This window comes from Camellia sinensis, chromosome 3 (genome assembly GCF_055761805.1).
Source record: "Camellia sinensis isolate YWXY chromosome 3, ASM5576180v1, whole genome shotgun sequence".
In the NCBI taxonomy this organism is placed as follows: domain Eukaryota; kingdom Viridiplantae; phylum Streptophyta; class Magnoliopsida; order Ericales; family Theaceae; genus Camellia; species Camellia sinensis.
The window spans coordinates 227,622,397-227,639,112 of NC_138963.1; positions in this window are offsets into that span (position 1 = coordinate 227,622,397).

Below are 16,716 nucleotides of genomic sequence, written 5' to 3' on the forward strand. Positions count from 1 at the left end.
ATGGCATGAGACTTGGGATGAAATGATGAAATGGGGATTTAAGAGTTCACCTTGAATTATTTTGAATTACATTTAGTGGTGTTGAATTGAATCATGTTGAATAGTGTTGATTATGTTGAGCTGTTTTGGGTTGTATTGAGTTTGGGTTGATATTTGGAAAAAAACGTAGAAGGGAGTTTTGCCCTAATTGGATCAAATTGTTATTTTGTATAAATAATTGAAATTGCCATTGTAAATGTGAAATCAGAGGATTATTAATGATGATGGTGGAGCTTGATATGTATTATCACTCCCATATGAGATTTTGGAAAAGCGTATCTTTAAAGGAATTTATTTATCGGTTTAGATATATTTGTTTTGGGCTATCGGTGGAGGATAGCTATGATTGTTGTAGAAATTGCATGTTGACTAGGCAAACCAGACTATTTACAAATCATGCATATCATGGAGCATGCAATGGATTTTGAGGATTTAAGCTGTATGTTTTGAAAAGAGATTTCGGAAATTCTTGTGTTATGTTTTAAGTGCACTTGTTTCATTTTGAAAATCATATTTTGGATCACATGTATTGTGCTAGTTGAAAAGAGTAAACAATATGATGAGTCTGAGAAATTGTTGTCGTTGAATATGACTGTGTGTTTTAATACATTGTATATGTATGATTGTTTGAGAGGAGAAAGGGGATGTACTCTTTATGTGATTATGTGATTAAATACATTGTATATGTATGTTTTTTTGGGAGGAGAAAGGGGATGGACTCCATTATAACTAAGTTAGCCGGAGTGTCCTGGGTGAAAGTCCCAAAATTTGTACATGGGTGCCGATCCCGCGGACGAAATATCCGTAAAATGGCAGTTTGAAGTGTTTATGTGTGTTTTGTATGATTGGAAAACCATTGAGTTGTAGTCTTAATTTGGTTGTTGAAAGATAATGAAATTGACTCATGAATTGAGAAGAATAAATGAACTGAAATGAACTGAAGGAAAATGGATTAAGGATTGAAATTGGCATCATGTGGGTAATTGGATTAGGGGCTAGTGATGATGAACTCAATGGATTGCTTGTGACAAAATGGAAGATTATGAGCTTTGCTTTGTAGGTAATTGGGAAATTGAATTAAAAAAGGTTTGTGATTCTTGTGTTATGTTTGAACTCTAATCCTTTGGATTTTGATGTTATGGAGTACGGTAATTGGAAATAGAAATGAAAATGAATGTTGTAATATTAGAATGGAAATGAAATATGGAATATTAAAATGGAAACAAAATGAGGAATAATATGGAATCGGGTTAATAAATTTAAGATGGTGTTCTTCCTTAAGTGTACTTGTTTTCAAAAAAAAATTATGGCTTCCTAATGATGAGAGACTACATTTATGGCAGAGAGTTTTCTGAAAGGTTCAAGTGAAATTTTAAGAAAAGATACTTTTCGTATAATAGTTTAAACTTACAAAATGTCACCTTACTATATGGTATCACTCTGCATACATGATTATACATGATTATTTCTATCTATGTGTTAGCTATTGTTGTAGAACTATGAGATTCCTAAAGGGCATTAGTGCTCACCCCTCGTTGTTTTATTATTTTTCAAGAAGAGAATTCCAGATTCATTAGTTGAAGAGTATGGATTCCATGTATCTTTTTGTATAAATTTTATCATAGTTGTTAAAGGAATGAAAAATGTATCTTGTGGTTTGTAATTATTTATTTGTAGCTCCGTAGTGGAAACTTGACATTTATTATTGTTATTGTTGTATTCATTGGGAGAAAGAGAGAGAGAACATGTATTATTGTATTTCTATTACTCAAGGGTAGTAGATATATATAAAAACAAAAGAATGGACCTAAATTACAAGTTTTGGTAATGTTTCCAATTAATTAAAATGTTGGGACGTGACGGTGAAACTCCATTTTGTGTAACCAAGAATGTTCTTGGATAAAATTGTAAGCCTATAGGGCACTTGTTATCTGTTTGGCTTCCATTTCATACTTGTTGTAAAATGCATGTTTGGGATTGGAATTGGGGCATTAAGATGTGAACAACATGTATTTGACATTTGGGATTAAATGGAAATGGATGTATGGAATAGTTAGCTATACATATGTATTTGTCTATCAGGTGGGTGTGTTGTATAAATAGATATACCCTGCCTAATTTTCAGGACGTTACAGAATAAATTTTTACTTAATTTAGTTATAAATTTTGCTCATAAATTATTTTTAAATTTTGAATAAAAACAAACATAAAATAATTGATTGAAGATATGTTGCATTTTTTTTTTTTGTGCGCCAAAAAAAAAAAAAAAAAAAGAAAGAAAGAAAGACGAAAGAAGAAAGAAGAAAGAATTTAAAAATCACAATTCACATATACGTAAATAATTGTAAACACAATCCGTTCACAGCACGGGTGTAACACTAGTATCTATAATATATATTAAGCAAAATGGGGTTTTTAACCCACAAGTTTTGTGGGAGCTCCAATATCTCAATCCTAATTTTCTAATTTTTTGATTAAAAAAAAAAAACTCAGCATTTATTAATTTCTTTCAATCCCCATACCTTTTGGGAGATTTGGTTAAAACTCCCTCATAATTATTTAGTCGTTTTATTTACTATTTTAATGGTTCTTCTTTACAATTATTTTTTTTATTATGAAAAAAATATGATTGTAATTAGATAGCATAAAAATATTTGTGATTTGTATGATTGAAGTTATCTCCTTTTTTGATGTATTTGGTCTAGCCAAAAAAAAAAAAATTATAATTTGTATTTGGTTTAGCAATTTCTTTTTTTGTGTACTATTTTAATAGTTCTTGTAACGCCCTCAAAATAACAACATTAAACCCATCAGATAAGACATGCATTTACATATAAACTAACCACATTCCTTTATTCATTAGAGTTCCATTACATAAGTATTACATGTTAACATCAAAACAAAATGCCTTACAGGCTTACAGCTTTCCAAGTTAACACTTGGTTACAAACAAAGAGTACTAACTCGTTTACACAAAAAGCCCTTGGCTTGAAGTTACATGTAATACATCAAAAGTAAAACGACAAAACATGTCCGCCTCTAGCCTCTCAAGCTACGTCCTTGCAGGTGGCATGCTTCCTGCACCTGAAAATAATATTCCCATATAGGGTGAGCCACAGCCCAGTAGAAATACACTAAACCAACCATGAACAATGCCTAAAATATTAGCAATTGATAGATGGCCAACACTGATACAATCACATAAATCATATATTTATGTCAAACGACTTACAAGTCCCAATTACTTTTCATTTCCCCTTTTTCAACAGATAGGCATATAAGCACTACCCACATGCTCAACAGATATGTATAACAACAATATCCACATTCTCAGATAAGCAAATAAGCTATATCCACATTCTATAACAGATATGTATAACAACAATATCCACAGATAAGCATAAAAGCTATATCCACACATCACAAAGATAAGCATATAAGCTCTATCTTCACTTCTTTAGACAAGCATATGAGCTGTATCTACGGAGTTCATCTCCTATCTTCTCCCATCACTATCCGGTTTAGAGGTACATCCCCTATCTTCCCCTAAACCGCGGAGTACATCCCCTATCTCCTCCTCTACACATAACGTATATAAACACATTGGTTCTATATACAATCACCCAATACATACAGTTAATGTATTCTATCAATCGTCAAGTTCCATGACACATTTCATTGATTAGTTTCAGTTTGCCTAATCATCATGCATTGTCTACAACAATCACGACTATCCTCCACCGATAGCCCAAAGCAGTTATTTCTAAACAGAAAATAAATGCACAAATGGATATTCAATCAACATTTCATTTCCTCATTTCTCCCAATTAATTATCCCAATTTAATTCAACAATGTAATTAGGCCAGTTTCCATAATTACCATTTCAACCCTTAGGTCCCATTTTCATCAATGATTCAACATTAATTCTATTTCTCTATGCCAAACATGCATCTAGGTTTATTATGAATAAAACCCCAACTTTTGTAAAATTACACAAAAGCCCCAAACTTTCACAAAATTACCAAACCAAGCCCAACATCTCAAAATACCAAAATTTAAAGACAAAATCCATAGAGAGGAGTAGGATATCCCTACCTTGAAGTTTTAGCCAAAAAGGAGATGAAGACTCGAAGATCAACGTGCTCCAAATCCAAACTTTTTCAGATTAAATCGAAGCTCTCAACACCCTCTATCTTTTTAACAAAGGCCCTAGGCTAGATTCACACTCTAGGAAGATCAAATCTTAGAGAGAATACAAGTTTAGAGAGAGAGAGGCTCGGATTTAGGGTTTAATCAAAGAAAGGAAGTGAAAAAGTGATGTTTAAGACGCTGCTGTCCGCTGATATAAAACACGCTCGCTCGAGCGAAGACTTGGTCGCTCGAGCGACCAGACACAGAAAACTCTCGCTCGAGCCAAGAAGTTCTCGATCGAGCGAAGAAAAACCCAGACCGCTCGAGCGAAGGAAGCTCGCTCGAGCCAAGAAAGACAGCTCTCAGGTCCAGAACCAGGTGCAACCGCTCGCTCGAGCGAGCCACTCTGGCTCGACCCACCAAACACGAACCCCACTCTCGCTCGAGCGACCAACTCCTCGCTCGAGCGAAGGTCCAAAATTCTGGGCAGCAACACTAGGCTCCCGAACACAACCAACCTGTAACAAACCTGCCTAACACATCCTATAACTCAAATATGAAGAAAAAGGAATGTAAACACGATAATAACCAACTACCAACATCCACGGACACATGTCCGGATCACTGTACAACAAGGGTAAACCCGAGATCGCTATAACCTCCCCCCCTTAAAGAATTTCGTCCCTGAAATTAAGCACAAGTTTTTCAAAAACAAGTTTTTCTCCATTTTAAACAAAGTTACACTTGAACATTCAACAATTCGACCCATCACCGGTCATCCCATCCCTTTAACAAGAGACATATCACAATATGTAAACAACATATGTATTTTCAACATGCATCAACATTATGCACTATCTTTCCAATTTCAACAATATATTCAACACATATAGTGTCACATTCAACTTCCATATGAGGCAAGTTCCAAAACATACTTCCAATAATCAAAACATTTTCAATGTTTCACAACTTAAGACATATATAAAAGCTCTTAAGTTCAACAAAATGCAAAATTTAAATACAAGATCACATATCAATAAACAAGTCCGGATATTTCTCACGGACTCCCAACTCACGTTCCCAAGTGGCTTCCTCCACTCCGTGATGTTTCCACAAGACTTTCACCAAAGGAATGGTCTTGCCACGCAGGACCTGATCCCGCCTATCCAAGACCCGAACCGGTCTCTCCTCATACGAGGCATCCTCATCTACCTCTAAATCGGTCCAATCCAACACATGTGATGGATCTGGCTCATACTTCCGAAGCATACTCACATGAAACACGTCATGCACTCCGGACAACTGCGGCGGTAAGGCTAACCGATAAGCAAACTCACCAATCCTCTCAAGGATCTCAAAAGGACCAATAAACCGAGGGGATAACTTCCCACTCTTCCCAAACCTCATCAGACCTTGCCTAGGTGATATCTTCAGAAAGACATGTTCACCTACCTCAAACGCCAAAGGCCTCCTCCTACGGTCGGCATAACTCTTTTGTCGACTCTGGGCTGTAACAAGCCTCCTACGGATAAGCTCAACTTTCTCCGTCGTCTCCCTAACCAACTCCGGACCCAACAAAGGTGCATCACCCACCTCGGCCCAACAAACTGGAGACCTACACGGTCGGCCATACAAGGCCTCAAACGGTGCCATACCGATGCTAGACTGAAAACTGTTGTTGTAGGCAAACTCTACCAAGGGCAAGTGCCTCTCCCATGTCCCACTGAAGTCAAGGACACAACCCCGAAGCATATCCTCGAGGATCTGAATAGTACGCTCGGACTGCCCGTCAGTCTGAGGATGATAAGCCGTACTAAAGGTCAACTTAGTGCCCAAGGCACTCTGCAAACTCTGCCACAACCTAGCAGTAAAACGAGGATCTCTATCTGAGATGATCGTCACTGGGACCCCGTGCAATCTCACTACGTCCCGAATATACAAATCGGCAAGATGATCTACCGAATCTCTCACGCGCATAGGAACAAAGTGCGCCGACTTAGTCAACCGGTCTACAACCACCCAAATAGCATCACTACCCCGCTGAGTCCTCGGAAGACCTACAACGAAGTCTATAGTGACATGCTCCCACTTCCACTCGGCAATAGGCAAGGGTTGCAACAAACCCGCTGGCCTCTGATGCTCGGCCTTCACTTGCTGGCAAGTAAGGCACTTCGATACGAAAACAGCCACATCTCTTTTCATACCCCGCCACCAAAGCTGGCGACCCAAATCCTGATACATCTTAGTACCTCCCGGATGCACCGCAAGGCGCGAATGGTGAAACTCTCGGAGTACTTCCTCTCGGCAAGGCTCCGGTACAAACAAACGGTTTCGGTATCTCACACTCAGGTCGGGATACACCGTCAAACCCTTCTCAACCTTCCCACTGGAGATCTTCTCTCGGAGGGATTCTACCTCAAGGTCACCTCTCTGTGCCTCTAACACTCTAATCACAAGTGTAGGCTGCGCAACAACAGAAAATAAGGCCGCAGCCTCAACAGATCCGCCCAGTAGCAAATCAAACTCGCCAAGTGCTCCCAACATCTCCCATTCCCGGATGGCTATACAAGCTACCTCACCAATGGATTTCCTACTAAGGGCATCGGCCACAACATTGGCCTTTCCCGGATGATAGTGCAACTCAAAATCATAATCCTCGATGAACTCCATCCATCTCCTCTGCCTCAAATTCAAGTCTCTCTGTGTAAACAGATACTTCAAACTCTTGTGGTCCGAGAACACCTCGAACTTCTCACCATAAAGGTAGTGCCTCCAGATTTTCAAGGCAAAGATCACTGCTGCTAACTCTAGGTCGTGTGTGGGGTAATTCTTCTCGTGTATTTTCAACTGACGTGAGCCATAAGCTACCACTTTCCCTTCTTGCATCAACACACAACCCAAACCCTCTCGTGAGGCATCACAATAAACCGCATAACCCAACCCTCTCTCCGGAATAATCAACACCGGAGCGGTGGTCAATCTAACTTTCAATTCTTGAAACGACTTTTCACAAGTCTCACTCCACACAAACTTGACTCCCTTCCGAGTCAGTCTAGTCAACGGTGACGCTAACCTGGAGAAATCTTTCACAAACCGACGGTAATACCCAGCTAATCCCAGAAAACTGCGGATCTCAAACACACTCTTAGGCTGTGCCCAATCTTGCACTGCCTCAACCTTGGATGTATCAACAGACACCCCTTCCCCGGATACCACGTGGCCTAAGAATTTGACTTCCCTCAGCCAGAACTCACACTTCTCAAACTTGGCATACAGCCTATGGGCTCTAAGCAACTCAAGCACCACTCTCAAGTGTTCCTCGTGCTCCTCCTCTGAAGGTGAATAGATAAGGATGTCGTCCACAAAGACGACCACAAATCAGTCTAAGAACTCCCGGAAAACCCGGTTCATCAAGTCCATAAAGACTGCCGGTGCATTGGTAAGCCCGAATGGCATCACCAGAAACTCGTAATGGCCATACCGCATACGGAATGCCGTCTTCGGAATATCTTCCTCCCTGACCCTCAACTGATGGTAACCCGATCTCAAGTCTATCTTAGAGAAACAACGGGAACCCTTCAACTGGTCAAACAAATCATCTATACGGGGCATCGGATACTTATTCTTAACCGTAGCCCTATTCAACTTCCGGTAGTCAATACACAATCTCAAGGCACCATCTTTCTTTTTAACAAAGAGGGCCGGTGCCCCCCACGGTGAAACGCTAGGGCGAACAAAGCCCTTATCTAGCAATTCCTGGAGCCGAACTTTCAACTCAACCAACTCTGCTGGAGCAAAACGGTAAGGCGCCATAGAAATCGGCGCCGTACCAGGCACTAAATTAATAGAGAACTCTATCTCTCGGTGAGGTGGCAAACTAACAAGATCTTCGGGAAAGACATCCGAATACTCACAAACCACCCTTGGCAATACATGCTGGGTCTCACCACTCTCACCACTCTCAAAGCTAGCAAGTAGACTACTAAGCTCACTTCGCCCTCGCGAATCATACCCCGGTGGCAAAACACTACCAACCCGGTCTCCCAAGAAATGGAACCACTCCCCGCTCAAGGTACATAACGTGACCCTCTGGTGGTAGCAATCAATAACAGCCCGGTATGACGATAGCCAGTCCATACCCAAAATAACATCAAAGCCCTTCATGGGCATGACAACAAACGGAAAAGGAAGCCTATAGTCGGCGACCTCTATATCACATCCTCTAACACCCTGTTTCAGGATCAACTCACCACCCAAAGGCGATACCACACAAATAGGAGATGCTAACTGTGCTAACTCCAATTCCAAAACAGATGCAAATGCAGCAGATACAAAAGAATGAGATGCACCCGTGTCTATCAACACACTAGCAACCGAGTTGCAAAACAGAAAAGTACCTCTCACTACTGATGGAGCCGGTACTAAATCCTGCGCGGTAACAGCATACACGCGCCCCGTAGGCCCCTGGTCTACCTGCTCACCTCTCGGAGCAAAAGACTGCTGCACAGACTGGGATGACGAAACTCCCGGATTGGCCCTCGAGGCCTGCACAGACTGAGCTGGCTGAAAACCCTGCGTCTGCCTAGAACCAGACGCTCCAGAAGTGGCACTCAACTGTGGGCAAAACCTCTTCAGGTGCCCAGGCTGTCCACACTGATAACAAGTCAAGGGCTGCCCCCTACCCAAACTCTGACTCTGCGGTCTAGCTGAAGAAGAAGCAGCTTTCTGACCCCCACCCTTCTGCGGGCAAACAGAAACCTTGTGACCCAGCTGGCCACACTTGTAACAAATGAATTCCCCCTGACCACCTCTCCCGGAGCCCACACTCGGCACTGGGAAGGTCGATCTAGCAACACCACCCTGCGACTGCTGAGGGTTAGAACCCCTCTGCCTCCTGCCATCACTCTGACTATCCTGGCTCCTCTTGGAGCCCCTCTGTTCTTCCTCCTCCTCCTGCATCATAATCTCCATATGAGCTGCAGCATCTACCAGGTGTCTATACTCTCGGATGTAAGACCCACCAACTCTCAACTTGAGGCCCCGCCTCAACTTCCGCTCAAACTCATAGCAACGGCGTTCCTCAGACGCCACCAGTTCAGGTGCAAACCTGGACAGACTGGTAAAAGTAGCCTCAAACTCGGCCACTGACAAGCCCTGCTGTTTAAGCCGGCTAAACTGATCCCTCAGCTTCTCCCTAGCTGCTGCAGACAAAAATCTCTCCTGGAAAGCATTTATAAACGCCTCCCAAGTACCACCAACACGAGCCTTCTCGTACTTCCACCATTGACCCGCATCTCCCTTCAGCTGGAAGGATGCCAAGGTCACTTTCAGTGCTCCGTCCTCGATGCCAAGCATCTCGAACGTCTTACTCATTTGCTCTAGCCACTCATCAGCCTTCAGTGGCTCTTTCGGATCCCCAACAAACTCATCCGGATTAGACCAGAAAAACTCCCTCTTCAAGAAAGAAGGCCCTGTCTCAGCTACCTGATTCCCAGCTCTAAGAATACCCAAAGCTCCTGCTATCTCTCTGGCCAAGGCACCCATGGCCTGCTGACCCACTGGCTCGGCCACAGTGGCCTGACCAACTCCCTCCTGCACTGCCGGAATCTCACCCGGTAACGGTGCTTTCTGCCTCGCAGGTCTACCACGCCTAGCTCCTCTTCCTCGTCCTGACATCCTAATAAAGGCAACACAGAACGTTAGCACATTCATAAATGTGCCGAAACTAAACACTCACGTCCTAATGCATGGACAACTGTAATTCACTCCACATAAGCACATAAACACATAAGCACTTACGAATTTCATTCCCGGATAATGATAGTCCCAAGGCGTTACTAGAGTTCCGGTTAGAAACGGCATTGATCAAGTGCTTTTCCAACAAGACTCCCAGAAACTCAAGGATCCAATCAACATCCTAGAAATTAAATCCCATACCCACATAGTCACATAAGCATGTTAGCATTTAAGCACATAGCATATGATACTACATCTAAGTCTCTATCAAGCGAGACAAACCCATTGTGATACTAATCACTTCCCACGTACCCAAAGTATTCGAACCCGGTACGCTCTGATACCAAGTTGTAACGCCCTCAAAATAGCAACATTAAACCCATCAGATAAGACATGCATTTACATATAAACTAACCACATTCCTTTATTCATTAGAGTTCCATTACATAAGTATTACATGTTAACATCAAAACAAAATGCCTTACAGGCTTACAGCTTTCCAAGTTAACACTTGGTTACAAACAAAGAGTACTAACTCGTTTACACAAAAAGCCCTTGGCTTGAAGTTACATGTAATACATCAAAAGTAAAACGACAAAACATGTCCGCCTCTAGCCTCCCAAGCTATCTCATTGGAGGTGGCATGCTTCCTGCACCTGAAAATGATATTCCCATATAGGGTGAGCCACAGCCTAGTAGAAATACACTAAACCAACCATGAACAATGCCTAAAATATTAGCAATTGATAGATGGCCAACACTGATACAATCACATAAATCATATATTTATGTCAAACGACTTACAAGTCCCAATTACTTTTCATTTCCCCTTTTTCAACAGATAGGCATATAAGCACTACCCACATGCTCAACAGATATGTATAACAACAATATCCACATTCTCAGATAAGCAAATAAGCTATATCCACATTCTATAATAGATATGTATAACAACAATATCCACAGATAAGCATAAAAGCTATATCCACACATCACAAAGATAAGCATATAAGCTCTATCTTCACTTCTTTAGACAAGCATATGAGCTGTATCTACGGAGTTCATCCCCTATCTTCTCCCATCACTATCCGGTTTAGAGGTACATCCCCTATCTTCCCCTAAACCGCGGAGTACATCCCCTATCTCCTCCTCTACACATAACGTATATAAACACATTGGTTCTATATACAATCACCCAATACATACAGTTAATGTATTCTATCAATCGTCAAGTTCCATGACACATTTCATTGATTAGTTTAAGTTTGCCTAATCATCATGCATTGTCTACAACAATCACGACTATCCTCCACCGATAGCCCAAAGCAGTTATTTCTAAACAGAAAATAAATGCACAAATGGATATTCAATCAACATTTCATTTCCTCATTTCTCCCAATTAATTATCCCAATTTAATTCAACAATGTAATTAGGCCAATTTCCATAATTACCATTTCAACCCTTAGGTCCCATTTTCATCAATGATTCAACATTAATTCTATTTCTCTATGCCAAACATGCATCTAGGTTTATTATGAATAAAACCCCAACTTTTGTAAAATTACACAAAAGCCCCAAACTTTCACAAAATTACCAAACCAAGCCCAACATCTCAAAATACCAAAATTTAAAGACAAAATCCATAGAGAGGAGTAGGATATCCCTACCTTGAAGTTTTAGCCAAAAAGGAGATGAAGACTCGAAGATCAACGTGCTCCAAATCCAAACTTTTTCAGATTAAATCGAAGCTCTCAACACCCTCTATCTTTTTAACAAAGGCCCTAGGCTAGATTCACACTCTAGGAAAGATCAAATCTTAGAGAGAATACAAGTTTAGAGAGAGAGAGGCTCGGATTTAGGGTTTAATCAAAGAAAGGAAGTGAAAAAGTGATGTTTAAGACGCTGCTGTCCGCTGATATAAAACACGCTCGCTCGAGCGAAGACTTGGTCGCTCGAGCGACCAGACACAGAAAACTCTCGCTCGAGCCAAGAAGTTCTCGATCGAGCGAAGAAAAACCCAGACCGCTCGAGCGAAGGAAGCTCGCTCGAGCCAAGAAAGACAGCTCTCAGGTCCAGAACCAGGTGCAACCGCTCGCTCGAGCGAGCCACTCTGGCTCGACCCACCAAACACGAACCCCACTCTCGCTCGAGCGACCAACTCCTCGCTCAAGCGATGGTCCAAAATTCTGGGCAGCAACACTAGGCTCCCGAACACAACCAACCTGTAACAAACCTGCCTAACACATCCTATAACTCAAATATGAAGAAAAAGGAATGTAAACACGATAATAACCAACTACCAACATCCACGGACACATGTCCGGATCACTGTACAACAAGGGTAAACCCGGGATCGCTATAGTTCTTTTGATTGAAATTATCTCCTTTTGTGATTTGTAAAAAAAAAAATTTATAATTTGATTTTTTAATATGATTGAAGTTAGATAAATATAAATACTCACAAAGAGAAAAATGTGATTGTAATTAGTTCAACAGTTTTTTTTTTAATGTGATTGTAGTTAGTTCAATGATTCTTTTTTTTAATGAGATTGTATTGTAATTAGTTTAATGGTTCTTTTTTTTTCATTTGTTTTTTTTTAATATGAGAAAAATGTGATGTGATTGTAATTTGTTCGATAGTTCTATTTTTTAATGTGATTGTATTATAGTTAGTTCAATGGTCCTTTTTTTTCATTTATTTATTTTTATTATGAGAAAAATGTGATGTGATTGTAGTTTGTTCAATGGTTTTTTTTCATGTGATTTAATTGTTTTATTTACTGTTTTAGTGGTTCTTCTTTACAATTATTTTTTTTTATTATGAAAAAAATATGATTGTAGTTAGATACCATAAAAATATTTGTAATTTGTATGATTGAAGTTATCTCCTTTTTTGATTTGTATTTGGTCTAGCTAAAAAAAAATTATAATTTGATTTTTTAATATGATTGAAGTTAGATAAATATAAACACTCACAAAGAGAAAAATGTAATTGTAGTTAGTTCAACGGTTCTTTTTTTTAATGTGATTATAGTTAGTTCAATGGTTCTTTTTTTTTTATGTGATTGTATTGTAATTAGTTTAATGATTCTTTTTTTTCATTTATTTTTTTTTATTATGGAAAAAATGTGATATGATTGTACTTTGTTCAATGGTTCTTTTTTTTAATGTGATTGTATTGTAGTTAGTTCAATGGTTCTTTTTTTTCATTTTTTTTATTATGAGAAAAATGTGATGTGATTGTAGTTTATTCAATGGTTTTTTTTTTAACGTGATTTAATCGTTTTATTTACTGCTTTAATGGTTCTTTTTTATAATTATTTTTTTATTGTGAAAAAAATATGATGGCAGTTAGATAGCATAAAAATATTTGTGATTTGTATAATTGAAGTTATCTCATTTTTTTTTTATTTGTATTTGGTCTAGTAAAAAAAAAAATTATAATTTGATTTTTTAATATGATTGAAGTTAGATAAATATAAACACTCACAAAGAGAAAAATGTGATTGTAGTTAGTTTAACGGTTATTTTTTTTAAATGTAGATTGGTCAGAAGAATGTTTATACATTTCAGAAGGTTAAAAAAAAATATGTAAGTATAACATTTTTACTTTATAACATTTTATAAATACATAATATATGTATTGTTCATTAATTATAATACTAAGCATTTGTTTGGCAATGACTTTTTTAGTTGGCTTTTTAGCCTTTTTGACTTTTTTAGCCTCGGACTTTTTTGTTCGTTTGGTATTCTTGATTGGATTTTTGGCTTTTTAGCTTTGGAATAGTGAATTTTTTTTTTTTGTCTTTTTGTGATTTTTGGCTTTCTGTGATTTTTTGATTTTTTTTTTTTGTCTTTTTGTGACTATTTAGCTAAATATGATAACCAAACACCACCTAACTATCATGTTGACAATGCAGGAATGCTGATGGAATGCTCACAACAATTTAGAATTTAGTTATTTTTTTGTTTTACTTATTCAGTGAATTTTAAACAAATGTAATAAATTCTTATTTTTATTACTTTAATTATGAAATGTTAACATTTTCTTTTAAAATTACATATGTTTTATGCTAACAATTTATAAATATGTTTGACATAATATAAATAGTTTTTTTTTTTTTTTTAAATTTAATCCCGTGCATAGCACGGGTAATATGCTAGTATATTATATAAGGAAAATGGGGTTTCTAACCCACAAGCCTTGTGGGAGCTTCTAACCCACAAGCCTTGTAGGAGCTTCAACATCCCAATCTTAATTTTCTAATTTTTTGATTTAAAAAAAAAAAACTCAGCATTTATTGACTTCTCTCAACCCACAAGCCTTTTTAACTTCTCTCATACCTACTGTTACACCATTTTCAACTTATCTCATACACTATGGTTAGTGATGGGATTGTTAAATTATTTTTATAAAAAAATATAAAAAATAATAATTTGTATATTAAAAAAAATCTAAAACAATTATAAATTCTTATTAAATCTATCTATCTATCTATCTATATATTATATTATATAAGTTTTATAGGAGTTCCAATATCTCTAATTAAAATTTCTAATTTTTTGAAAATAGAGTTTCTAACCCACAAGCCATGTGGGAGTTCCAATATCCTAATCTTAATTTTTTAATTTTTTGATTTAAAAAAAAAAACTCAACATTTATTGACTTCTCTCAATCCACAGGCCTTTTTAACTTCTCTCCTACCTATTGTTACACCATTTTCAACTTCTCTCATACATTATGGTTAGTGAACGGATTGTTAAATTATTTTTATAAAAAATCTTTAAAAAATAATTTGTATATTAAAAAAAATCTAGAACAAATATAAATTCTTATTAAATCTATCTATCTATTATATAAGTAAAATGGGGTTTCTAACCACAAGTTTTATGGGAGCTCCAATATCTCAAATTAAAATTTCTAATTTTTTGATTTTAAATAATTAAAAAAATCCTCTATAGCTCTCATTCAAGAAACAAAAATAAAAATAAAAATAATAATTTAATATCTTTAGATTTATGACTTTCAAATAGAAAGTATATCAAATATATAAAATAAAAATAGAAAGCATACTAATCCATTTCAAAATTCAAATTTGAGGGGTACTAAATATAAAAAAAATTCCATTAATTTAAACTAGCATATGAACCTGGGCGATGCACAGGCTAAATAAATAATTAAAAATAATTTTAAAATTAAATAATAACATAAAATTTATTTAAAAAGTATAGAAAAATTATATATTTTAAGTTCACTAAATATGAAAAGCATTCCAATAACTTAAACTAGCATATGAACCTGTGCGATGCACATGCTAAATAAATAATTAAAAATAATTTTAAAATTAAATAATAACATGAAATTTATTTAAAAAGCATAGAAAAATAAATTAGAATTAATTAAAGTTTAAACATTTTATTAGAATATATATATATTGCAGTTATTATGTCATTAATTATATATTTTAAGTTCACAATGATAAATAGATGTCATAAAATAAAAATAATTGGTAAAGATGAAAAAAATAGAATAAATTAAAATATATATATATTTATGACAAAATAAAAATAAATTTCATTTTATAAATTTTTTAGTTTTTGTTTATTCTATATTAAAGTTTGTCATAAACCTTTAAAAATAAAACAATATACATATATATATTGATAAAATCGTTAAAATTGGTCAAAAGACCAACCAAATTACACAAAAAATAATTAACTAAACTTTTAAATTTTGTTTTACTTAAAAATTTAAATTATTTTCAACTGAAATATACACAATACTACAATATTAAATAGGAGCATATGTTTACTTTGTATAACTGAAACAACTTCCTCTTTTCTTCTTTTCCCGATGTGGGAATGTATAAAATAAAATTTAGCAATTATTTTGGCTGAATCATGTAAACTTTAATTAGGTCAAAAATTAGTTTATTTCGAATCAAACAAATCTAACCAATATTTTTTATAAAACCGCTAAGATTACGGTTAAACCAGCAAATCAGTCAAACCAAAGATGGTTCAACCTAATCGGCTAGGTCAAAAGACCAATCAACTTATATAAAAATGAATTAATTAAACTTTTAAATGTTAGTTTAATTTTAGAATTTAAACTGTCTTGAACTGAAGTATGCACAACACTACAATATTAAATATGAGTATAAGGTTCATTTTATATAGGTGAAATAACTGACTTTTTTTCTTCTTTATCCGATGTGGGATTGTAAAATAAAAGCTAATAATTGTTTGGGTAGAAAGTTTATTTCTAATCAAACAATCAGTCGTTTAATCTTTAATCATATCAATTTTTAGTTTATTTCATATCAAACAAATCTAACCAATATATTTTGATAAAATCGCTAAAATCGCGATTAAACCAGCGAATCAGTCATATCTTAAATGATTCAGCCTAATCGATTAGGTCAAAAGATCAACCAATTTACACAAAAATTAATTAATTAAAACTTTCAAATTTTATTTTAAAATTTAAACTGTCTTGAATTGAAACATGCACGAGACTACAATATTAAATAGGAGTATAAGTGTGATGATCGAGTATGTAAACCGCCTCATTCCTCTTTGATTTACGATTGGTTTTGCCTTTGTTAGGGTGTCGGGTAAAACAGGGAATCTTGTTAACGGTTTGGGTTTGTCGTGTTTGGAAGCTTTTCTCAAAGTCCTTGTACTTTTTATTTTCATGCCAAGTTTCTCATGTTTCGGAAGGTGCAAGGTTGAATCCGGGATGTCCCGAGTTGAGCTGGGATGATTTTCTAGTTGGGAGGCTGAACCGCACGTGCGGAGACCTGGG